The following is a 26,361-nucleotide window of genomic DNA, read 5'->3' as shown; positions in this document are numbered from 1 at the left end:
CACAAGGCAAGTAAATATAGCCAGGGAACAAGCAGATGCCAGACTCAAGATTTATTGAAAGAATCGTAAGGAAGTGTTTTCACACGCGACGTAAGTCGGTAATACAAACATCGTTTGCCGGCTGCTGTGGCCGAGCGGTTCTAGGCGCTTCACTCCGGAACCGCGCTGCTGCTGTGGTCGCAGATTCGAATCCTGCCTTGGGCATGGCTGTGTGTGATGTCCTTAAGTTAGTAAGTAGTTCTAAGTCGAGGGGACTGATAGCCTCAGATGTTAAGTCCCATAGTGCTTAGAGCCATTTGAACCAAACATTGTTTCAACGAACAACGAAGTCTTGGGTACCAACCCCCCCCCCCCCCCCCACCCTATCCTGTAAGGAGTCGAAATGATATGAATAAAACAGATCCAGACATGTGATTACCTTACAAATGAGTTAAAGTGTTGAAATATTTGACGTTAAAGATGTACAACCTTTATTATTGATGGCGCACTCACATATATTTTATTGGTTTCATTAATTTCGGATTGTTCATCCATACACTGATGAAAAGTTTAGAAAGAGTCTGAAATTATGATAATTAAATGGACACCCTAGCTGCAAACAGGCGTTGATGTACTTCATTTGGGACATGTTGAAAATGTGTGCCCCGACCGGGACTCGAACCCGGGATCTCCTGCTTACATGGCAGACGCTCTATCCATCTGAGCCACCGCGGGCACAGAGGATAGTGCGTCTGCAGGGACTTATCCCTTGCACGCTCCCCGTGAGATCCACATTCCCAACATGTCCACACCACTACATTCGTAGTGCGCCTAATAGATGTTTGCCCATCATACTCATTACTCGTGGCAGATTAATCTACCAAGTCCCGTACGAGTTCGGGCATAGCGTGTGCGTTCTCGTTAAATTATGTTTAGGGTTTCCTGCAAGTCGCGAAGTGCTTTGATTCTCAAATAATGGATGGATATAGTTTCGGCCATTTGCGCGCAGTGCCTTACGCTGCCTCAAAACGTATACACACTTTCTAAGTGTTAAACCTTTAACACAAGACTTAACCTTTTAATGACGAGACTGTGACAGCTTTTGAAATTTTTAAATCCGATCAATAATTATGTGAAGTACTGAAAACGAAATTTTTGTGACGCCTAAAAACCTTCGTATAGGCAACCTGCAACTGATACAGTGCCTCATACACCGGGTTATCCGTTTAGTGCAGTGGTTTCCAACTTTTCTTGGATCCCTGAGTGCAATCAGAGATTACCTAGTACTCCCCCCCCCCCCACCCTGCCATCTGTTGCCCGCCCCCTCTCCTCCACATTACGGCCAACTTGAGCACCTAACTGTCGAATGAAAGACTTTTCTTGGAACACTTTTATTTTCAAAATGATGAAAGATGAATGATATTTATTTTGTGTGTGTGCGTGTGCGCGCGTGTGTTAAAATGGATAACGAAGGACTTCGTGGTGTATCGAAAGTACTACACCCAACTCCTTCTCGGAAAAGAAAGCTAACTATCAAAATGGTTCAAATGGATCTGAGCACTATGCGACTTAACTTCTGAGGTCATCAGTCGCCTAGAACTAAGAACTAATTAAACCTAACTAACCTAAGGACATCACACACATCCATGCCCGAGGCAGGATTCGAACCTGCGACCGTAGCGGTCGCTCGGTTCCAGACTGTAGCGCCTAGAACCGCACGGCCACCCCGGCCGGCAGGTAACTATCCACAGTGAAGGTAGACAGTCGTTACAAAACATATTCCCCTCTCCATTGCGGCACTTACTTGACTTGCAAACTGCAACTCCATTTAAAATCAAACAAGTTCAGATGTGTCCACTACACTTACTGTTCATAAATCACTTCATTGCTGCACTCCTTAATTCTGAACTGGCACAAATTGGATGAGTTCATGCTGCTGACGCTTTGTGTCTAACCACTATAATAATAATAATAATAAAACTGTGGTTAGGTCTTATGGGACGAAACTGCTGTGTTCATCGGTCCCTAAGCTTACACACTACTTAATCTAACTGCAACTAATTTACGCTAAGGACGACACACGCACACCCATGGACGAGGGAGGACTCGAACCTCCGACGGGATAGCCGCGCGGACCGTGACAAGAGGCCTGAGGCCACGCGGCTACCCCGCGTCCTAAAACTGTGTACAGCACTGTAGAAGCCCTTATGTATTTAGTGCTGTGTCGTGCCGTCAATTAATTCATTTATCTGTTTCGAAGCGAGTGATGAAACAATTTCTGGACTACTGCGGGTATTATGTACAACTTGGAGAAGACATTTTCTCGAGATTTTAGCATTTATTACGTATACGCTTCACTTTTATCATCAGCGATGCACGGGACATACGTGTGTAGTGGGTGGAACCTGTAACCTCCACCGTACTAATGCTACTAATTGAGAAAACGTAATTATTGACAGCTTATTTAATCAACAGAGCCTTACGAAATTGTGATATTAATAATTATCTTTCGAAAAAAAAAATTCGTTTCGTGACTGAAGCAGAATCGGATCGTTTAGCTTTTACCGCTCAGAAAATTTCATTTTACCCCTCGTGTGGTAATTACCCTCAGGTTGTTTCCATGATGATGTTACAAACTTTCAGACCTGACGGAGAAGGATACATGATCAGTTTCAAGTAATTGACCCTAGTCCGGAAACGAACGAGTCGAAAGTTATAAGCGAAAATCGTCTTGATACCTCTGACATTGGTATACACGTACTGTTGTTATCAAGACTGTAGGGTAGGAAAGTTCCTGAGGTGGTAGTACGGACCAAAAGATGAAACTAAGTCCAGTAAATACCGCCTCTAAAATGCGTACCTTTACAGTTATGGGCGCCTGTTCAGTAGAAGAGTTGTGTTTCACAATAGCGAAGCTGAACCATAATGCTCATAGCTCTTAAGCTATACATTTTATAGCCCATGTTTACTAGACTTTTTTGTTGTTTTCGTCCATACTACCACCTCTTAGGCCACAATCTTAGCAGCAACAGTGCCGGTAAATTGTCTTCCGTAGTCAGAAGTATCAGAACAATTTTCAATTATTCCGTACCAGGATCTCTTACAGCAAATCGATACATTTACCCTACTCCACTAACCCAGAGCTGGCCGCGGTGGCCAAGCGGTTCTAGGCGCTTCAGTCGGGAACAGCGCGACTGCTACGGTCGCAGGTTCGAATCCTGCCTCGGTCATAGATGTGTGTGATGTCCTTAGGTTAGTTAGGTTTAAGTAGTTCTAAGTTCTAGGGGACTGATGACCACAGATGTTAAGTCCCATAGTGCCCAGAAAGTTTGCAACATCATCACGGGATGTGTAAAACGACTGTCGATATCCACCTGTACACGAACAAATAATGAATTATGTAATTTCATTTTAGCGAGGTGATAATTAAAACTTTTTGACTACCCCTCCCGCTTCTGGCGTAATGACTGAAAGGCTCAAATAAATGCATGTGTGGTTTGATACAGAGGGCTACTGACAGACCCTTCCCACGTATCACCCGAAATTAGAATACTGTGGACTGTCTGCAACATTGCGCATAATGGCTTGGAGAGCAGAAATACAGATGTGAAATCCAGTTAGCTCCGTTCGTACACCTATAAGGTAGCTCTGTTCGTATACCTACAAGGCAGTACATACCGGCGCTCAGGTTGACGCTGTGTCCCTCGACTTGGGGCCGTTCTATAAAGTTCCGCACAGCTGCCTAGTGAACAAATTACGAGCGTATGCAATATCATACCAACTGTGTAATTGCAATGACAACATAGCTTGTCATTCTCAACGGAGAGAAAAATTGTTCAAATGGCTCTGAGCAATATAGGACTTAACATCTGAGGTCATCAGTCCCCTAGACTTGGAACTACTTAAACCTAACTAACCTAAGGACATCACACACATCCATGCCAGAGGCAGGATTCGAACCTGCGACAGTAGCGGTCGCGCGGTTCCAGACTGAAGCGCCTTGAACCGCTCGGCCACACCGGCCGGCTCAACGGAGAGAAATCTTGAGTCGTAAAAGTTAACTTTGAGCGTATCCCAAGGTAATGTTAAAGGAGCGTTACTTTTCACATTATATATAAATGACGTGATGGGTACTGTCGGGAGTTTCATACGTCTTTTCGTGGACGACGCCGCTAGAAAACTCTAGCGAAATCCGGGAAGACCACCGGAGGACTGACGATTGTTTACTGCGCATAAGCGCACAAAAAAAGCCTTATACGATCACACAATTGCAGAACAATCACCAAAAACTAATCATATCCGTAAAATATGTAGAATTCTGCGTACAGGGCGATTGAAAGTGAAACGACCACTAAAACCAATAAACGGTAAGACATGTGCCAGACTGAGGCGCATTGGAAGAATACTGTTTATGTGTTTCTAACGATGAAAGAGACAAGGTAGGCAGTCATGCTGGTTAATGCCCCCCTGGTTGCTAAACAAAATGTTTTTTTGTTCTAGATACATGGGACATCTTGTATATGACAGACAAAGTGGTCAATAAACAGGCACAGAGAACACCACAGAAACTATAGAGTTTAAAGAAGCCAGCTTCATTATTTTCTGAGTGTTGCTTAGACAAGAAGTACAAAGTACTACGCGCGAAGGGAAAGGCTGCAGAGCTGACTACACTAGAAATGTTAACAATGGAAAACGAATTGTGTCTAATGCCACACTTACTGTAACTTCTACATAGATTAAAACTGATAGCAGGTTCGTAACGATAGTGTCTTCATTCATAAACAAGAGAGTTCAGAAATACCTATTGTTGTGCACGTAACTTCATTCCAGTACTCTGTATGTTCAGTAACAGAGTGAATATTATCCTAATGAGTCCCACGCGTTTGTTCTATACAGATGTAATTACTTCATGCTTAAAATTGTCAACATATGTAACTTTCATAGCTTAAATCGAGAAGCGATAGATTGACATATGTTTATCTTTACTTGGTTGCAGATGTATACTGAAAAACGGGCTTACAACACGAAACCTACGCCGTAAGAGAAGGCGGTTGCAAACGCCTCTTAAAATACTTCATGACACGCAGCTGTCTATTATGTTTTTTATTTACGTCTCATGTCTTGTCATCTCTATACGGTAATGTTATTAGTATAGCCTCTTCGCAATACACAACGTTTCACCAAGAACCCATAAGAATTTTCATAACATTTATGGAACACGTGTATGTTTTTTAATTATTGTATGCTGTATCTGCTTCACACATAAGAATGTTAATGCCGGAAATTTTTAACATACTTCGCACAACATTAGGCGAAGTGTCACCAAAAACGTCATTTTTTTGTATTAAACTTAAGTGTCGCTCTCTGACAGATAGCATAGCCACTGAAAACCGGTAAGGGGAATAGGAACAAAATACTTCCAAAGCATCTGTGGTTCTCTCAACGATACTTAATTCAATAAGAGCCACAATATTTCCTTATTGAGATCTTTGGGACAGCCTTCCTTGACAAAAAAATTCTGCTTACAATTTGTATACAAGATACATGATTCAAATAAAACATCCGCAAATTTCAAAAATAGGGAAGAATTAGAAAGTGAGCAGGTGCTGAAAGATGTGCATATCATCGAGCCATCAGCTTCATAAATCACGGTTGCCATATACTGACACTTAATTATTTCCAGATGAATGGAAAAACTTGTGGAAGAACAGAATACTAATACTACAGAAGATAGGTTAAAGAAGGGCACTCCTTCGTTTATAGCATGTGTAGATTTGGAGAAGCTTCTGACAATGTTAGCTGGACTAAACTCTTTGAAATTCTGAAAGTAGGAGGGATAAAATTTAGCAAGCGAAAGGTTATCTACAACCTGTACTGAATACAGTCTGCAGTTATGAGAGTCGAGGGGCATGAAAGGGAAGCAGTGACTGAGGAGACAGTAAGACAGTGATAATATGTACATTAAGCAAGCGGCAGTAAAGGAAATCGAGGAAGTATTTGGAAAGACAAGAAGCAAAACCTTTGAGATTTGCCGTGGCATTCTAATTTTATTAGTGATGGCAAAGGACTTGGAAGAGAAGTTGAACAGAATGGACAAAGTCTCGAAAGAATTTATAACACGAATATCAACGAAAGGGAAACAAGGACGGTGCAATATGCTAAGTTAAATCAGACGATGCTGGGGGAATTAGCGCAGGAAACGAGTTTTGCTATTTGGGCAGCAAAATAACTGATGGTTGCCGAAGTAGAGAGGTAATATATTTACTCTGGTTACGGCAAGAATAGCATTTCTGAAACTTTTGAAATGCAATGTCACAGAAGGATGCTGCAGAGTAGATAGGTGGACAGGAAACTTATGGAGAGGTACAGAAACGCATTGGGCAGGAAAGATATTTATGGCACGACTTGACTAAAAGAAGATATTGGTTGATAGGGTACGTTCTGCGGTATCAAGAAATCATTCATCTGGTAGCGGAAGGAAGTGTGTGGGGGATGAACATTAAGCAGGTTCAAGTTGGTGTAGGTTGCAAAGTTAATGCAGAGAAGTGGGTTGCGCAGCATAGAGGAGCGCGGAGAAAACCAGTCTTCGGACTGAAGACCGCAACAGTCACAGAGTTCCGTCACGACAGAATAACTTGCGTAGCACTTAAGTACCTCGCAATATCACAACTTCTCTGAAATGTTATTGTCATGTTGCACAAATGAAGCAATCCTCGCCTTGAAAGAGGGGCACACCGATGTGTTGGCTCTGAGCACTATGGGACTCAACTGCTGTGGTTATCAGTCCCCTAGAACTTAGAACTACTTAAACCTAACTAACCTAAGGACATCACACACATCCATGCCCGAGGCAGGATTCGAACCTGCGACCGTAGCAGTCGCACGGTTCCGGACTGCGCGCCTAGAACCGCGAGACCACCGCGGCCGGCGCACACCGATGTGTCCAACCAGCCAAGTGCTAATGCTGAAATTGAACGAAAGAATAATTAACGTAGCAATCGAACACACAAAACGGAAAATAGCATTTGAAGAGAAACACGAGCCAGGAAAACGTGAAAAAACAAAAATATTCGTCACAACTACGGAGTAAAAGGAGGCATGGTCAAGCAAAAGGAGAAAAATCTTGGTCGAACATAAGAAAAAAAATCTGAACTATCGTAAAAGGGTGTTCACTTACTGGAAACTGGCGGGACGATAAAAAAAAAAAAAGAAAAAAAAAGAACTACTACTGTTGCAGCACGCACACGGAACACAAAGGAATGCAATTCAAACACAGAGAAACGGGAAACTGAAAGAATTCGTTACAAGTTATCACCAAGATTAATAAACAAGTACTATTTGCCTTTTTCTCGGCAAAGAAATTACAAATTCAAAAAGTATCCGACAGCTGCAAATAGAAAAGGCTGTACCATATTTAAGAGGAACGACATAAAACCTACTACGAGAAACAGTGTGTTGCAAGGATGACTGATGTATAAACTGGAAGGGATGTATGGTCAAACTGAAGTGCATTAGACACGACTTTGAACACTGTGCCTAAGTGACAATTTAAACTGGGAAAAGTTCTGAAACATCAATAGGACACATACACATCACACTTAGATTTATTTTATCAACGGTACGCCTACTTCATCCACGAACGAGCTTTCTTACCAACTTTTCTCGTCCAACGGATTCCTGAGATTATTCGTCACACTAATACATTTAAGGAGTTATGTTAACAGTAAAGAGAGAGAAAATTCAATGCAGGTCTACGTGTTTCCCTTAGCCTGCGTGAAAGCGTTGGGAGGAGAAATGGAAAATACATTGCGGATTTCATAAAGATCTACCCCAAATTCTTTTCAGATAACCTGCTGCTACGTGAATTATTGCAAATACAAAAATCACACGAAAACAAACTTTGGTATAAAAGTAGTCTATTTAAAATCCTTGAAATTCGGAGGTCGTAATTCCCAAGACGAACCAAGAACAAACAGTGGTATAAAAACAGTATGTTCTAAAATTTTCTTCTATTTACTCTATGTTGAGATCGTAGTTTCAAGGCGTATCAATAAACACGTCTTTCCCTTTCAAAAGCGTTTCAAATCATTTTTCATAATCCCCGTTTTTTGTCCGATTTTGATTTCAAAGAGATGCTTGCTATCTTCCAAGCTACACAAGTTTCTGAGAACAGCCCTGACTCAAGATCAGAAGTCTAACCATCATGTAGGGTATGGTATCAGCAAAACAGGTGCTACGATTCCAGATCTGGTTCAGATCCAGAGCAGTAGCTGTCTGTCCGCGAAAGACAACAAAAGGTTGTTACCGTCTATTCCGTAACTTAAGTGTGTACGATCTACATAATGAAGATCACGAATCAGCTTTGTCTCTCTTAAGAGCGTCACAGAAAAATCACATCTGGGAAGATACGTGAGAGAAAACAAACTGAAGTCCACATGATCCTCCAGAATCAATTCCAAGATGTGACAAGGTAAAATTTACTAATACTCTTCCGATTACTACTGCAGAGACCATAAAAAAAGAACACAGATGCATATAAGCAATCTCTTTCTTACCGCGTTCTACCCATGAACGCGGAAGGAAAAAACGTTCTTGTATGCTATAATAAGCACCTTCGGCCGCTTTCTTTATATGATTGATGGAGTATAGACTCGGACGTACTCATGCAATAATTTTGTCTATCAATTACAAGTACTTCTCAACGAAGCTTATTGGGAGCGCTGTAATTTTACCTGAAGCTCAGAAAAATTGGACTTGGGTGCCTGGGCATAGTCAATGATAAATTGGCTAGCACCATTTCCGAATGCGATAAAGATGAAATTAAATTATTCTGATAAGTCTACGTACCATAGCCACACCTCACAAATTATTTTGAAGAGTACAGTTGTACACAAACGCACATGGAACTGGGATTCACTTAAAGGCACAAGTCAAGGAAGTCCAACACTTCTAACTGTTGATAATTTAAGCGGTCGTTAAGGTTTTAACATAACATGAAAAAACGACTCTCTGCCTCTCACCACGTCACATCTAATGAGGTATAGATCCGGTAGCACAGTGGTTAAGGAACTTGTCCGTTTCAAATTTTTCTCGAACATACTACAATTTCACTAAAATTCCAGGCAAAAATTAGCATTTTAGAGGATGCACATAGTTGCTTCGGCTAGCACCATTCCCGAATGGGATAGAATTGGTCTTCAATTACTCTAGCACGCTTTTGTGCCCACCTCCAAACGACAGTTTTTGCAGAGTACAGCTGCACACAGACCAAATGGAACTGCAATTCTCAAATCAGTTACTTAAAGGCGAAAGTCCGGAAAGCCCAACACCACGAAGCACAGAGATGAGAAGGGTTTTTACTTGAGTGAAGACAGGCGTAGAAAGTATGCACTTAATAACAGCTATTTTGCAAATTAGGCAGCCCGATGCTTCAGCACAGAACACAAGTGTAAGGAAAGAAACCTACAGGTAAACAGCGAGAGAAAAATTGAACGGGGAAACAGCAGCAATCCACGTGCGCAGCGCAACGCTACGCACTTCGCGGCAACCAGAGGTCACCACTGACTCACGGTCTAATGCGCCGCGCCCGCCGGAAGACAACTTCCGAAGTGAAATGGGGCCGCCGGCAGCGGCCACACGTGCGCACACGCGTTCCCAGGTGGCAGCGAACAAAACAAATTACAACTAGAACAATAATCCAGAAGGCGGAGAGCGTGGAGCACTCGCGCTTTACGCACACCAACTTACGCACCTCGCTTCCTACGCAGCACTGAGCGGGCAGTCTCGCGTGGGAAAGAGGAGCGCGTCGACGCTCCGGCAACGCCGCTGCGCCCCCACCACGGCTCCCGTGACGTCACCGGCGTCGCAGGCGTCATTGGCGCGCCAACGATGCGGGGGTGGGGGACCGCGCGGATGGGGCGTGGCCTGGGTTCGCAGCAGCTCGGAGAGGTTATGGTAGGACAGGGAAGCAGGCAGCCACGTGGCCCTGCCCTTTCCTACTGCAGCGCCCGTACGCTACAAGCCTTCTTTCTTCACGCTGCTGAATATTTTCACTGCTACTGGCTACATTTAGGGTTCCCAGCAGACGGAACACAACACGTCGTTCTACATCCATTATCTGCAAACCACTGTGAAGTGCATAGCAGAGAGTACTTCCCATTGTACGAGTAATTAGGGCTTCTTCCCGTTCCATTCACGTATGAATCGCGGGAAGCGTGATTGTTTTGCCTCTGCCTGCTGTAATTATCCTTTGCAATACTTTGTAATCTAGTCACGTATTTTATATTTTCAAATTCACTGTTTATTCTCAGCCTTCTACCAGGTTCCATAAATGTTTTAAGTTTTGCATTTAAACTTAGTTCATAAATTTAGGTCTCAGTAGCATCTGTGACCTTTCACAATGAAAGTCAAATTCAGTATTTTTAGGTTCAGGACCCTATCGACACATCAATATTTCTTTAAAAAGTAACAATAATTTTGGTATTTGTAAAAGTTCAAATGGCTCTGAGCACTGTGCGATTTAACTTCTGAGGTCATCAGTCGCCTAGAACTTAGAACTAATTAAGCCTAACTAACCTAAGGACATCACACACATCCATGCCCGAGGCAGGATTCGAACCTGCGACCGTAGCGGTCGCTCGGCTCCAGACTGTAGCGCCTAGAACCGCACGGCCACTCCGGCCGGCTATTTGTAAGAGTGTGTTAAAATATATTATCAAGTTCGGGACCCTACTTACACATAGTATCTCTTTAAAATGTCGCCGCGCGGGTTTAGCCGAGCGGTCCCAGGCGCTGCAGTCATGGACTGTGCGGCTGGTCCCGGCGGAGGTTCGAATCCTCCCTCGGGCATGGGTGTGTGTGTTTGTCCTTAGGATAATTTAGGTTAAGTAGTGTGTAAGCTTAGGAACTGATGACCTTAGCAGTTAAGTACCATAAGATTTCACACATATTATTTAAAATGTCTCTTGTTCTTACAACCTAACAACTGTTAACAAATTTAGATTTTTCAATATTTTTAGGGTGAGCATGAAGTGTCCCCCCCCACCCCAGTACATTTTGTTGAAAACACGTCGATATTGCAAGGGTTAATTTAATTTCGTCCTCACAATTCCTGTGGGGTCAAATGGTTCAAATGGCTCTGAGCACTATGGGAACTAGTTAAACCTAACTAACCTAAGGACATCACAAACATCCATGCCCGAGGCAGGATTCGAACCTGCGACCGTAGCGGTCTTGCGGTTCCAGACTGCAGCGCCTTTAACCGCACAGCCACTTCGGCCGGCTAACTCCTGTGGGAGCGATAGGTTGCGGGTTTTAGCAAATTCCTATGCTTAGTGTTGTAAGTCCATTTTCTAATACATAACTGATCCCAATGATGAGGACAGAACCAAGCAAAGCCTCTTAGTCTATCGATTCTAGACATAAACTTTAAAAATTACCCTTATTGACAATGCTGATACAATATCTTATGTGGATTTATAGAAGTCATTGTGACAGCAGTTACCGCTATGATTAAATAAACAACGCAGTAAAGCTATGCACATAAATGGATTTTTTTTGTCATTATCTGTTCATGAACAAAGGCACCGAGGTACTTCTCCTATGCAGCGGTTGTAACACTGACTAAAAGAGGCGGATAACTGAACTGATTTCGTTCACTCAACAATAAATGAGCGGGGATAAATCTGGCTTCTTTCATCGCCAACTTCGCGTTTTCTCTGAACCTAGTACAGACCTGACCACCCAGTCTGTCCAATACAGCAACACTGACACTATGGGCAGATGATCTTACAAACCCCGCTTTTCATGATGGCTGGTTTACCTTTTGAATTGCGGAGATATCTGCCTACTGTCTGTGGGTCACAGAAAAGCACAGAGAGAAGTCCTTTGCCTTTCCAATGTTGCTTATCAAAATTTTGAAGTTTTACCTAAAGAAGATAAACTGCACCGTTTCCTTTTCGGTCTATCTACGTTGTTTACTCGATACAGTAGGGGTTTGCCTTGCTTCTTAGGATTTTGTTGAGAATTTTGTCAAGAATGTTGGAATCAGAACCATTATTTGTGGGTGTTGATTCTATTGCTTTGAGTTCCTGGTCATAGTCTTCTTGGGACTTGGGAATAGAAAGGAGACGCTGGATCGTGTCCCGATAAATTTAAAATTTATAGTTGCTATTTTCTACCCGTAAGCTGATGTCTAGGACATCATTGGTGGACCTTTATAACTCTATACTGACCTTTATGTTAGTATGCGACTGATTCATTTTTTCGACGAACTCTGCAGTTGTCTAGTGGAACCTTTCCACATACAGGGAATATCATCGACATGTCTGTACCAATACACACGTTTTACCACAAGAAAATCAGTCTCCCGCTTGTCCATCAACATTTCTGACGTATGAGTGATATAATTGATGGACAATCATCGAGTAAAACAGAAGTGATTTCTGGCATTCCCCAAGGTAGTGCTATAGGGCCTCTGCTGTTCCTTATCCACATAAACGATTCAGGAGACAATCTGAGCACCGGTCTTAGTTTGTTTGCAAATGATGCTATCGTTTATCGTCTACTAAACTCATCATAAGATGAAATAAAGTTGCAAAACGATTTAGAAAAGATATCTGTACGGGCGAAAATTTACAGTTGATCCTAAATAATGAAAAGTGTGAGATTACCCACGTGAGCGCTAAAAGGAATCCGTTAAACTCCGGTTACACGATAAATCAGTCTAGTGTAAAGGCCGTAAATTCAGCTAAATACCTAGCAATTACAATCACGAACCATTTAAATTTGAAAGAACACGTAGAAAATATTGTGGGGAAGGTAAACAAAAGACTGCGTTTCATTGGCAGAACACTTAGAAAATGTGACAGACCCACTAAAGAGACTGCCTGCACTACGCGTGTCCGTCTTCTTTCGGAGTCCTGCTGAGCGATCTGGGATCCTTACCAGATACGATTAATGGTGTCCATAAACAAAGGTCAAAGAAGAGCAGCGCGTTTTGTATTGAAACATCCTGGCAGATTAAAACTGTGTGCCAGACCGAGACTCGAACTCGGGACCTTTGCCTTTCGCGGGCAGTTCACTGTTTCTATATTTTTTTTTCACTTCACAGTCCAGTACATCTTCTTCCTGTTTTCGTGCTTGATCTGCGTTATGTTTTTGACGGGCTGCCCATGGGCTTACTACTAAATCTGAGAGGTTTGCGATGGGGAGTTCTCCTTGTACGTAGATAAGTGACAGCAGGATGTGTTGCTCAAGGAAGCTCAGTCCCTTCTAACGGGGGGTACTCTTAGTAACAAATCAATCAGGGATACGTCAACCCTTCTAAAGCTGCTCCGCTCGAATGACGGTGATGTGATTGTGAAGTGCAAGCACGAAGCAACAGCCACCGCTAAATTGAGAACGGGGAGACCTCGTGTACTGACAGAGACCGTAGGGCATTGCGAACGGTGGCTGTAAAAAATCGCGTGAAATCTACATCTACGCGATTACTCTGCTATTCACAAAGTGCCTGGCAGAGGGTTCAATGAACCACCTTCAAGCTGTCTCTCTACCGTTCCACTCTCGAACGGCGCGCGGGAAAACGAGCGCTTAAATTTTTCTGTGCGAGCCCTGATTTCTCTTCTTTTATCGTGATGATCATTTCTCCCTGTGTAGGTGGGTGCTAACAGAATGTTTTCTCAATCTGAGGAAAAAAACTGGTGATTGAAATTTCATGAAGATCCCCTCGCAACTAAAAACGCCTTCTTTTTAATGATTGCCACTCCAATTCACGTATCATGTCTGTGGCACTATCTCCCCTGTTTCCCGATAATACGAAACGAGACGCCCTTATTTGTACCTTTTCAACGTCATACGTCAGTCCCACTTAATGCGAATCCCAAAATGGTTCAAATGGCTCTGAGCGCTATGTGACTTAACTACTGAGGTCATCCCCTAGAACTTAGAACTACTTAAACCTAACTAACCTACGGACATCATACAAATCCATGCCCGAGGCAGGATACGAACCTGCGACCGTAGCAGCCGCGTGGTTCCGGACTGAATCGCCTAGAACCGCTCGACTACAACGACCGGCGATGCGGATCACACACCACACAGCAATACTCCAGAATAGGGCGAACCCGCGTGGTGTAAGCAGTCTCTTTGGTAGACCTGTCGCACCTTCTAAGTGTTCTGCCATTGAATCGCAGTCTTTGGTTTGCTCTACCCACAACATTATCTACGTGATCATTCCAATTTAGGTTATTTGTAATTGTAATCCCTAAGTATTTACTTGAGTTTACAGCCTTCAGATTTGTGTGACTTATCGCGTAATCGAAATTTAGTGGATTTCTTTTAGTACTCGTGTGAATAACTTCGCACGTTTCTTTATTCAGGGTCAATTGCCCCTTTTCGCACCACACAGATATCTTATCTAAATCATTTCGCAATTCGTCTTGGTCATCTGATGACTTGGTAAATGACAGCATCATCTGCAAACGATCTAGGACGGCTACTAAGATTGTCTCCTACGTCTTTAATATATATCGGGAACAATAGAGGGCCTATAACACTTCCTTGGGGAATGCCGGATATTACTTCTGTTTTACTGGATGACTTTCCTTCTGTTAGTACGAACTGTGACCTTTCTGACAGCACATCACGAATCGAGTCGCACAACTGAGGCGATATTCCGTAGGCACGCAGTTTGGTTAGAAGACGCTTGTGAAGAACGGTGTCGAAAGCCTTCTGGAAATCTGAAAATATGGAATCAATTTGACATCCCTTGTCGATAGCACTCATTACTTCATGAGTATAAAGAGCTAGTTGTGTTTCGCAAAAACGATATTTTATGAATCCGTGCTATGTGTCAATAAATCGTTTTCTTCGAGGTACTTCGTAATGTTCGAATACAGTACATGTTCCAAAACCCTACTGCATATCGACGTTAGTGATACGAGCCTGTAATTCAACGGATTACTGCTATTGCCCTTTTTGGATATTGATGTGACTTGAGAAATTTTCCAGTCTTTAGGTACGGATCTTTCTGTGAGCGAGCGGTTGTATATAATTGCTAAATATGGAGCTATTTTACCAACATACTCTGAGAGGAACCTGACTGGTATACAATTTGGACCAGAAGCTTTGCCTTTATTGAGTGATTTAAGATGCTTTGCGACACCGAGGATATCTTCTATGTTTCTCATCTTGGCAGGTCTTCTTGATTGGAATTCAGGAGGGAATCACTCGTGAACTCCAGAGTGCGAAATGACTGCGTGTAGAGAGTTAAAAGGAATGGGGTACAATGGGAGCAACCACTCATAAGTCACATGCTTTGAAATGTTTCCACGTTAGTCCTTCAACTGATCTTGGAGAGCAATCTCCAGTTTCGATACTACTCTTAACGACTCAAATGTTTGGTACTATGCCTGGAGAGCAAGATGGACGAGACAGTGCGTGATATTACAGCGGCATCTCTCAGTGGCATTTGAACCCCGAAGGAGAATATCTTTTTCACTTTCAAATTCATAACTATGTTCTGTATGTATCTGTGTAGTCCATTATCATGTGTTCATTTCATATCTTTCACGTCCGTACTGTCGTCTGCTAGTACGAATGTGTGGTTTGTCTGTAGCTGGCACTTCGGGCTTTCTTAGCTGCCAAGAGGCATCCTTGAATGTTAAGAGCAGTTTAGCCAACCTTTGTGTAGTTTTGAATACGGCTACGTTACGTCAGAGAGGCATTAGTGGCCAGTGGTCAGCATCAATTGTGAAGTTGGTACAGGTAGAAACCTCTTTACGCTCACTGAACCCTTTCGGTTTTCTGTGACGGGACAGGTTAGTTTTACACTTCACTAGGACGCCGATGAGTGAAGATTCTCTGAATAGTATCTCTACTTGCTAAGTTGAAATGTGTAAGACTAAACTTTGCTCGAGTTTCCAATAGTCGCTCCGGTGCGTGGCATTGATAGCCATACAGCACCAACAAATTCAGTCAGGGAACGGTATTAATGAAATTAGTATTCAATTTATTCCACGAGATCTTTTGTGCAACAGCAATTTGGAGTGGATGTGCGGTGATGCTACGTGATGTACAGTTTTCATTCGTTTCGTGTATCATGTATCAATGCGTCGTGTGCTTTGTAAAATGCTTGAGTTAAATTTTATTTAATTTACCGACAAATTTGTGCTTCCTTCCCACGGACATGGTAGCCCATACTCTGCTCCACCACGTGCGTTTCTTTGTAGAGGCTCCAATTCGATGTGAGCGCCTCTCGGGTTCGAATTGAACCATTTGTTGCGTAGTACAATGTGTCGAGGTTCAAGCGCCAGCGTTCCAAGTAACTGTGTTTCAACTTAATATCCGTATGTGTGTTACTTTTGATGAGGAAATAAATATTAATTATTGCTAAAGTATTTCCTACTACATCTCACAGCCGCATTCCCCTTCCTAGTTAAGATCAGTCAGTTTGCACATCCCCATAATAAAGTATCAATGGAATTTATCATGATTATTGTATATCGAATATACAAGAGTGATATAGTGCCTTGTCTGGCGTCGCACATTTCACTGTGAGGCATGGATGGAAATCGCAAATGGGACACGTTCTAAGTACGCAGCTTACGAAAGAAATTTACGTTAGCGTTATATCCAATAGAGGCAAAGGTGGAAAAATGGGCCCCTGCTGTTATTATGGGCCCCCTACATATTTGGAAGTACAGGCCACGAATTCTAGCGGAGAGCACATGAACCACTAAAACTAGTTGCCAAACTTCACTGTACAGTGCGCAGACGTAGTAGCTGTCATGGTTTGTGAGTAGTTGTGCTGTGAATTTTTTCGCTGTCATCAAAAGTTTGAAAGGTTAGTGTTTACTTGAATAAAACTCAAATTTCTAACATGTTATTAGTAGAACTAAGGTAAGGTACGTATTTGGCTTGCTGTTGGGATACCGTTTTACGTTAATTAACGTCGGTTGCGAACCAAACTAACCGTAGGCAAGATCGATTTTCCCAAGATGGCGAGGGTGGAGTTATGGGCCCCTTTTGCTGCTGGTATTATGGGCCCCGTGAAATCAATCAGATATTGCTACTCTTTATGTTTCAGATGCCTCGAACACATCTTGTTCCCCCAAAAATATCGAAACGGCAATCGTGGGACAAAGCAAATATGGCAAATGCTATTGTAGCTATTAAAGAGAAAAAAATGGGGTTGAAAAAAGCGGTTAAAGTGTACTCTGTCCCTCGTTCTACGCTACAAACGCTTTCCACCGGTTTTACCACAGGGACTTGAGAACGAACTGGTTAAATATCTTCTCATTATGGAATCCAAATTCTACAGCCTTATCAGAAATGACGTCAGGCGCATGGCCTACCAGCTTTGCACAAGAAATAAAAAGTTGGTGTTTCTGTCCCTGATGTTGACGACGCTGTATGTCTATTTTGTAAAGGGATTTTTTCAAAGGACACAAAAGGTGAACTTTGGGTCCAGTGTATAGCCTGTGAGATGTGGGCTCAAAACGAATGCGCTGGATGCGAAAAAGATGCTTATTTGTGTGACTATTGTAAATAGGCTAGGCTTAGGCTGTGAAAATCATCCCACCAGTAGACTAATTAACAATATTCAGAGTGAATCGTTCTTTCATTATACAGAACAATTAAATAAAATTATATTTTTAAAATTTTTGTTTCTTTTTATTTCAAACTACCTTGGGGCCCATATTACCAGCACAAATTCTTGAGGCAACAAAATGCAGAGTATCAGGAAAAAAATAAAATTTTGTTTTAAATATTAAAAAGTTGGACCAAAACATGTCGTAACTATTGCAGGACATACTAGAGATATGTTTTATGTTAATTCCGGGTTCCCGGGTTCGATTCCCGGCGGGGTCAGGGATTTTCTCTGCCTCGTGATGGCTGGGTGTTGTGTGCTGTCCTTAGGTTAGTTAGGTTTAAGTAGTTCTAAGTTCTAGGGGACTTATGACCACAGCAGTTGAGTCCCATAGTGCTCAGAGCCATTTTTTTATGTTAATTTCAGGTGATTATAATAAAAATAAAAGGGGTTATATAAAAAAAAACAGAGTGGGGGCCCATTTATCCACCTTTACCTCTATATACAGTATGTGATAAAAAGTATCCTGACACCCCAGAAAACATATGTTTTTCATATTAGGCGCACTGTGCCGCCACCTACTTCCAGGTACTCCATATCAGCGACCTCAGTAGTCATTAAGTACCGTGAGAGAGCAGAATGAGAAGCTCCACGGAACTCACAGACTTCGGACGTGGTCAGGTGATTGGATGTCACTCGTCTAATACGTCTGCACTCCCAAACATCCCTAGGTCCACTGCTTCTGATGTGATAGTGAAGTGGAAAAATGAAGGGACACGTACAGCACAAAAGCGTACAGGCCGACCTCGTCTGTTGACTGACAGAGACCGCCGACAGTTGGAGAGGGTCGTAATGTGTAATAGGCAGACATCTATCCAGACCATCACACAGAAATTCCAAACTGCATCAGGATCCACTGCAAGTACTATGACAGTTAGGCGGGAGGTGAGAAAACTTGGATTTCAGGGTCGACCGGCTGCTCATAAGCCACACACCACGCCGGTAAATGGCAAACGACGCCTCGCTTGATGTAAGGAGCGTAAACATTGGACGATTGAACAGAAGAAAAACGTTGTGTGGACAGACTAATCACAATACAGAATGTGACGATCCGATGGCAGGATGTGGGTATGGCGAATGCCCGCTGAACGTCATCTGCCAGCGTGTGTGGTGCCAACAGTAAAATTCGGAGGCGGTCGTGTTATGGTGTGGTAGCGTTTTTTTTTTTTTTTTTTTTTTTTTTTTTTTTTTTTTTTTTTTTTTGCGTGGCAGTATCATACCATAGGGCTACATTGATGTTTTAGGCACTTTATTGCTTCCCGCTGTCGAAGAGAATTCGGGGATGGCCATTGCATCTTTCAACACTATCGAGCACCTGTTCATACTGCACGGCCTGTGGGGGAGTGGTTACACAACATCCCTGTAATGGACTGGCCTGCACAGAGTCCTGACCTGAATCCTATAGAATGGTATGTTTTGGAACACCGACTTCGTGCCAGACCTCACCGACGGACAGGCCGGCCGCGGTGATCTAGCGGTTCTGGTGCTGCAGTCCGGAACCGCGGGACTGCTACGGTCGCAGGTTCGAATCCTGCCTCGGGCATGGGTGTGTGTGATGTCCTTAGGTTAGTTAGGTTTAAGTAGTTCTAAGTTCTAGGGGACTTATGACCTAAGATGTTGAGCCCCATAGTGCTCAGAGCCATTTGAACCATCACCGACGGACATAACTGGGCTGCCATTCCCCAATAAACCTTCCTGTACCTGATTCAACCTATGCCTGCAAGTATGGAAGCTGTCGTCAATGCTAAGAATGGGTCAACACCATATTGAATTTCAGCATTACCGATGGAGAGCGCCATGAACTTGTAAGTCAAAAATGGTTCAAATGGCTCTGAGCACTATGGGACTCAACTGCTGTGGTCATTAGTCCCCAAGAACTTAGAACTACTTAAACCTAACTAACCTAAGGACATCACACACATCCATGCCCGAGGCAGGATTCGAACCTGCGACCGTAGCAGTCGCACGGTTCCGGACTGCGCGCCTAGAACCGCGAGACCACCGCGGCCGGCACTTGGAAGTCATTTTCAGCCATGCGTCCGGATACTTTTGATCATATAGTGTAGATTGGTATTTTATTATATCATCAAATGATTTGTGAGGTGGGGCCCTTTTATCAGTCTAATTAATTAATACGTAAATAAATTTGACACACTAATCAGAAATTCTGTTTTTGGTACTTGTTCCAGGCAAGCGAACGTAGGCTGTACGTGCGTAGTCATTGTTGGCATTTAGGAAATCAGAAACGAGATGGTCCTACCAGCACGTTGCAGTAGTAAAAGACGACACGTATCAATCCATTTCTTCTATACTCAGTGCCAAGCGACTCTGGAGGTGTTCTAAAGAGCGACGGCAACGGACAGTGGCGGACTGGAAACGAATGATTTGGACTGCTAAATAATGCTGTACGATGTGATCTGATGGAAGGGCTTGAGCTTGGCGAATGCCTGGAGAACGTATCTCCCACCATGTGTAGTGCCCACAGTGAAGTACTTGGTAGGTGGTGTTACAGTATGGGAGTGTTTTTCGTGTTTGGGGCGTGGTCGCTTCACTGCGCTTGAGGTGACGCTAAACGCTGAAGGTTACGAACACATTTACAGCATTGTGTCCTGCGTACAGCACAGGAGCAGTACGGAGGCGATCACTGATGCATCAGCACAAGAGTGCAACCTGCAGCATCAGCGAGGCAACGGTTTGAGGACAATAACATCCCCGAAATGCACTGTCTTGCTCAGAGTCGTGGTCTGAATCCAATGGAACACCTTTGGGGAGAGTTAGGGCGTCGATTTCTCTCCGGACCCCAGCGTCCGACATGACAACCTTCTCTGGTCTACACTCTTGGCTCCGGAAAGGCTCAAAATCATGAAAAGTTCAATTTTTACTTTCTTGCGTTTTCTGAATCTGCAGACTATTACCTTTTAATAGATATATAATTTATTCAATTCCGAAGACTACAACTATTTTTAATTTTTTTTTGAAATGTGTTCTACATGGGCGTGACCCACTGTGGCGCTGTTAAACTGCTGTCAAATGGTGTTATTATTAACGTCCGTGTTCATCAGGTACATTTTAGTGATGTGAGATAAAGTATGTGTTGTGGCTAACCTGTGATGGTTCAATATATGTCGCTGGTGTGATTGTCGATTGTTTCATGTTTATTTACTCTGTCGTTATCTCGAAAATATTCGTAATTAATTGTGTTTCTTGAGTCTCTGTTTTGTTGAAGTATAATAATGAGTAAAAGTAAAGTTATTAGAAATCCTCTGAAGGCTTTTAAGAAAAGGAGAAATGTTGGAAAGCCAAAGGTATGTGTTATTACTGTAAACAATAAAGACGATGAAAATCCCGAACATAGCTTGTGTCCCAAAGAAGAAGACAGTTGGTGTAAATATAACAAAGGATTGCTATCTGGTGAAGTGTACACTCATAAGCATAGTGTGCCTCATGCAATAATGGAGGTGATAAAACCTATTTTCAGAGACTTAGCAGCACCTGAACTGTTGAAAAAGTGTATTCACGGAAAAACTCGAAACCCCAATGAAAGTGTAAATAGTGTTATATGGTCGAGAATCCTCAAGACTGTATTTGTTGGAATAGAAACACTTCACTTTGGTGTGTATGATGCTGTTGCGACTTTCAATGATGGCAACATTGTAAGGTGCAAGGTATTTAGAAATATGGGAATGAAGATAGGTTCTAACACGGTACGAGCGATGCTTGCTTTAGACAAGCAACGCCTTCGGGCTGCAGACAGGGCTGTAAAGAGTCTAGAAATACAAGCAAGAGTAAACAGGAGGAGGAACAAGAGGAAGTTGGAGGAGGAGTTTACAGAGGATGAAGATAATCCATCCTATGGACCTGGAATGCACTAAAAAGTTAATCCAATCTTTGTCGCTCGATTCCCAAAACTTTTATTTTCTCATACTAATTACATGTTTTCTAAGGATCTTCCAAACATATTTGTTTCAAACTTTCAGTAAATGTTACACAGTACCTCCTGCATAATTTAACACAGCCTTTTTCCAAAAAACTGTATATTTTTGAATATATAAATAAAAAATTGCAAAAAAATGTTGTGAATTTTCATTACAATTGAAAAAAAATCATTTTTAATAACTGAACTAAAATTTTGTAAAATCCCTGTGTTAAGTTGTAGCCCATATTCCAATAAATAATCTGTAAAAAGTTCAACTTCCTACCTCAAATACTTTGTGAGGAAAGATGTAATTTATAAGCGTTATTTTAACATTGCAAGTATAGGGCGTTCCGAAGCCCCTTAAGGAAAAATGAGCTGTCATTCTTCTACACACAATTATTGAACTATATGAAAAGAAACGTAAATTCGTTACAAACTACTGTACGCACATACTTTATTCAACATGTAAACGTCACTACAGATATTCGGATTTAGGTTATGACATGTTCGATATGCCAGCCATCATTGGTATTGATGTGGCGCAGACGAATGGCGAAATTCTGCATGACCCGCTGATGCGTCGCAACATTGATGCGGTCGATGACATACTGAATGACTATTTTCAGCTCAGCAATGATTTTGAGGTTATTGCTGCACGCCTTGTCTTTAATATAGCCGCCCCCTCCCAGAAAAAAGAGTCGCAGAATATGGCGGCCAATCGAGGCCCCCGCCAGTGGCCTCTGGGTACCCCAGAGCCAGAATGCGGTCCCCAAAGTGCTCCTCCAGGACATCACACACTCTCCTGCTTCGATGGGGTCGAGCTCCGCCTCGCATGGACCACGCCTTGCCGAAATCAGGGTCACTGTGCGTAATGGGGTTGAAATCATCTTTCAAAACCTTCACGTACCGTTCGGTAGTGTCTGTGCCATCGAGGAATATCGCACTGGTTATTCCCTGACTGCACACTGCACGCCACGCAGTCACCCGTTGAGGGTGAAGAGACTTCTCGATCGTGAAATGCGGATCTCAATCCCCCAAATGCGCCAATTTTGCTTACTGACGAACCCATTCAAATGAAAGTGGGCTTCGTCGCTAAATCAAACCATAGTCACATCAAAGTCCTGTTCGTCAGTTCTGTGGGCAATAATGTTGGCAAAACAGAACTGCTGTTTCACGATCCTGGGGCTCAATGGCTGATGGGAAGAGATGCAGGTCTTCAACAACAATTTGTAGCAGTGTCTCCCAGTTGATTCCCGCCTGTTGTGCAGCTCGTCTCATCGATTTCCTGGGGCTGGTTTGAAACACAGCGCGTGTCTTCTCGAAGTTTCCAGTCGTTTTCACCCCGACATTGCCAACGCTGTCATCACGAACACTGTCCGCTCTCTCAAACTTGCGAATCAAATTCTTGATTGTTAGCACACTTGTATCGGTTGTCTTCAGCTTGAACTCGATCGTAAACTTCCTTTGAGCCGCAGTTGGGTTGTTACTGCTCGCATAGGAGGCCTTCACAAGAGCTATACGCTCAGGCACGCTGTACTGTGACATTTTCACGTGCAAATGGCCGAGAACATGGCGCGTACACATGCGCATACTAATTGCCATTACGCCCCGCGGCCAACCGTGCAGTTTGAACATCCTAACGCCAAACTTTGAGAAGTTGTGACTTTTATTTCATATAGTTCAATGACTGTCACCCCGTACATCTCAAGGGAAGTGTCCATGGCAGTGTTCAAGCCGTCACAAGGGAGATCTGTAGTGATCATATTAAAAAAAAAAAACCTGTAAATTCCACTTCTTCTGTTTCATACGGCAAATTAAAAAAAGACGAAGTGAAGCGGCCTTTTTCGCATAGCGTGAAAATAAATTTATTCGCCGTCAAAGATGGGATTAGGCCACCTCCAGACTAACCACTGCGAACATCAAACTCTTGCAATATACAAACACGTTTCCGAATGTCAGGCATGGAGGACACTAAAAAGCACATACTCAAATAAAATGTAAGGGATACGCTCTACTCACCACACATGAAATCTCGAAAGTTGAACCTTACCTAGAAAAGAGAAGAAGGGATAATTAGTATCAAAACGAATTGTTATTATTATAGTATGCACCAACTACAACTAATCCAATACACATATAAACAGGAAATGAAACTATTTACACTATATAGATATCAAACGCCCCACATTACAGACGGATGTCGGAAGACTCAATCCACTGAAGCGGCTCGTTGATGTTGCGGGTAAACTCTTGATGCCACGAGGCAAACGTCTGTTACGACACTCATTTACAATGTGGGTCATGGTCTGGACGTCGCCACAGTCACAGTCACACGTACTGTCACTGCCAAAGCCCCACATGTTGAAAGGTCTCTGTTGGATTCCTTTCATGTTAATTTCTTAAATCTGTTGTCATTTACGGCATAAATTCCTGTTCTAAATTTACTGTGGTGTTTCTGACCATCTGGGAGGAGACTGAGCAGTGAAACGTGTTACTTTTACACATAAACAAGAACGATCTGTCACACTACTACACTTTAAAACACAGTTTATATGTAACTCATGTCACACAGTCTCATACGGAACCTACATGGGCTTTCTTTTATATACTGTATATGATAAGATACTGTCATCCCCCTTCCCTTCTGTGTGAGAGGATGAATGAGCAAATGTATTTCTAGTTGCATGCTTGAGGGTAGCAGACAAGCCTGTCTGCTAGAGAACAGTAGGACCAACGTCGGAACAGGTAGCTAAAGAGCAAAGAGGTTTCTATTCTTAGTATGGTCCTGTCCGTCCCTTGTCATGTTGGTATAGGAAGCTGCCTCTCTGGTCACTTCCGTTTTGTATCTGGAAGCACCCTCGGTAGGGGCCCACGGTAGTCTGTCTGCGGCGAGCGTCTGAAGTGGTAAGATCTCCGGCTAAGGGCGTCTCTACTAAGTCCGTAGGACAATGGATTTCTTAAGTTCAGCCTAACTGAAAATTGAATCACCTTTATTTCAGGTTTGGATCTAAAATATCTTATGTTATCTTAAATTGCAACGCAGTGTAATTCGAGTGTGAAGTTCAGAATGTCTTCCAGTAGTTGCTTTGTCACTACTTTGTGAGTAAAGTGGAACCACGTGTTGAAGATCCATAACTCTAACTAAGATTATCAATCTTAAATGTGAATGTGCGTGAAATTATAACGTCTCGTCTTGGCAATATTTTTCAATATAGCAACTTTTCTTTATGTTCAACCCACGTGGGGTGTACTTTGTGAGACCAGTACCACGTGATTATACAATTGTTTGACCCATCAGGTTAATAGTAAGACGATAGTAACCAGTTCGAGGTTTTTCTTTTGTAAATTGCTTTTCGATCTAATTTATTTTTATTATCAGAATTATTGTGGAGTTACACTCTTTGTGTAAACGAAGTTGACCACGTGAAGCATGTGGTGTAAGCATCAAAGTAGCCCTCAGCTATTCTTTTCGGGAAGATTTCACAGAGAGTTAGTACGAATTTAGTATACCAGTGTGTGGTAATTACATGTCGGACAGGATTGCGCTACGAACGTAACTAATTTGGGTGAAAATTGAATCGCTTGGTTGTGGTTAATTTCCTCTTGCACATGTTTCAACGTTCTTCGTGTGTTATTTTATGAATGCAGTGTTGTATGCAGTCTCCCAATCTTGGCTCCATATTTGATGTGTTCCGTAAGATTACAATCTCACATTTTCACAATCCTAAATAAGGCACCAGTTTAGTTATGAATCAAGTTTAATATGCTGAAATTTCAATGATCAATGTTAAAATAAATTTCCAAATATAAACTGATTTATTTCTTTTTATTTAAATTCTCTTTTATATATATATATATATATATATATATATATATATATATATATATATATCACCGGTTGTCGTATGACTATTAAAAGATTATAATTAATGTTAGTCTGGTTGGGAATTTGGTAAGCTAGACTGAATACCTGGTGAAACAGTTGCGCAGTAATGTAAGGTTAACTTCCTCAGATAGCTCACAGCTTTTAACCCGCTTTTATTGTCTATCAGTACCGCTTTCATAGCAAATTAAAGCAACAACGTTACAATGTGCTTGTTATCCGGTATGTGTGAATTCCTAAAGGACCAAACTGCTGAAGTCATCGGTCCCTACATTTGCACACCACTTAAACTAACTTATGCTAAGAACAACACTCACACCCATGCCCGAGGGAGGACTCGAACCTCCGTTACATGGCGCCTCAAACCCCGCGGCTGGTATCTTTAAGATGTACCCACACCTGGTGAATTAGAACCTGGTGAACTAACTAGACTTTCAATTGCGCTATCTGTCGCAGAAGGCACTGCAGCTATAATTTTAACAGCGAACATAAAAAATGCACCAGTATGCCTTCTTATGCATAAACCAATGCATTGCCATAATTAATTTCGTATTAATCTATGACCGAATTGGTTTATAAATGCTGACTAAATTTATTATCTGACCGTGGTAATCACAAAATACGGAAAAAGCTCTACTAATATTATAAATGCGAAAGTGACCGTGTCTCTTACTCTTTCACAACTAACCTGCTCAACAGATTTTGATGAAACTTGGTGTGGAGATAGCTTAAACGCTGAGGAAGAACACAGGCTGCTTTAGAAGGTGTGTAGTACGAGACGTTTATTGATTTGAAGAATATAACGTGAAATATGGGTCAATAATTACTCTTTGAAATATCTATTTACTCTTTGACTGTTGAACTTGGATAATGCTCGTTTCTCAAGAGTTCCCGCAAAACGTGACATTTCGACGTCATACGCAATATCGACGA

At 42.4% G+C, this 26,361-nt stretch overlaps 1 protein-coding gene and 1 non-coding gene across 2 annotated transcripts in view; both read right to left on the bottom strand.

Annotated features, from left to right (window-relative positions):
- Positions 1-26,361, bottom strand: part of LOC126213235 (insulin-like growth factor 2 mRNA-binding protein 1) — a 920,751-nt gene that overhangs the window by 337,483 nt on the left and 556,907 nt on the right. The gene's annotated exons all lie outside the window — the stretch shown is intronic.
- Positions 641-715, bottom strand: Trnat-ugu (transfer RNA threonine (anticodon UGU)). Its single transcript has one exon. It is a non-coding gene; the product is annotated as a tRNA-Thr (tRNA).

The sequence above is a fragment of the Schistocerca nitens genome, chromosome 11, assembly GCF_023898315.1.
Source record: "Schistocerca nitens isolate TAMUIC-IGC-003100 chromosome 11, iqSchNite1.1, whole genome shotgun sequence".
Classification (NCBI taxonomy): Eukaryota; Metazoa; Arthropoda; class Insecta; order Orthoptera; family Acrididae; genus Schistocerca; species Schistocerca nitens.
This window is presented reverse-complemented; position numbering and strand designations above follow the sequence as displayed.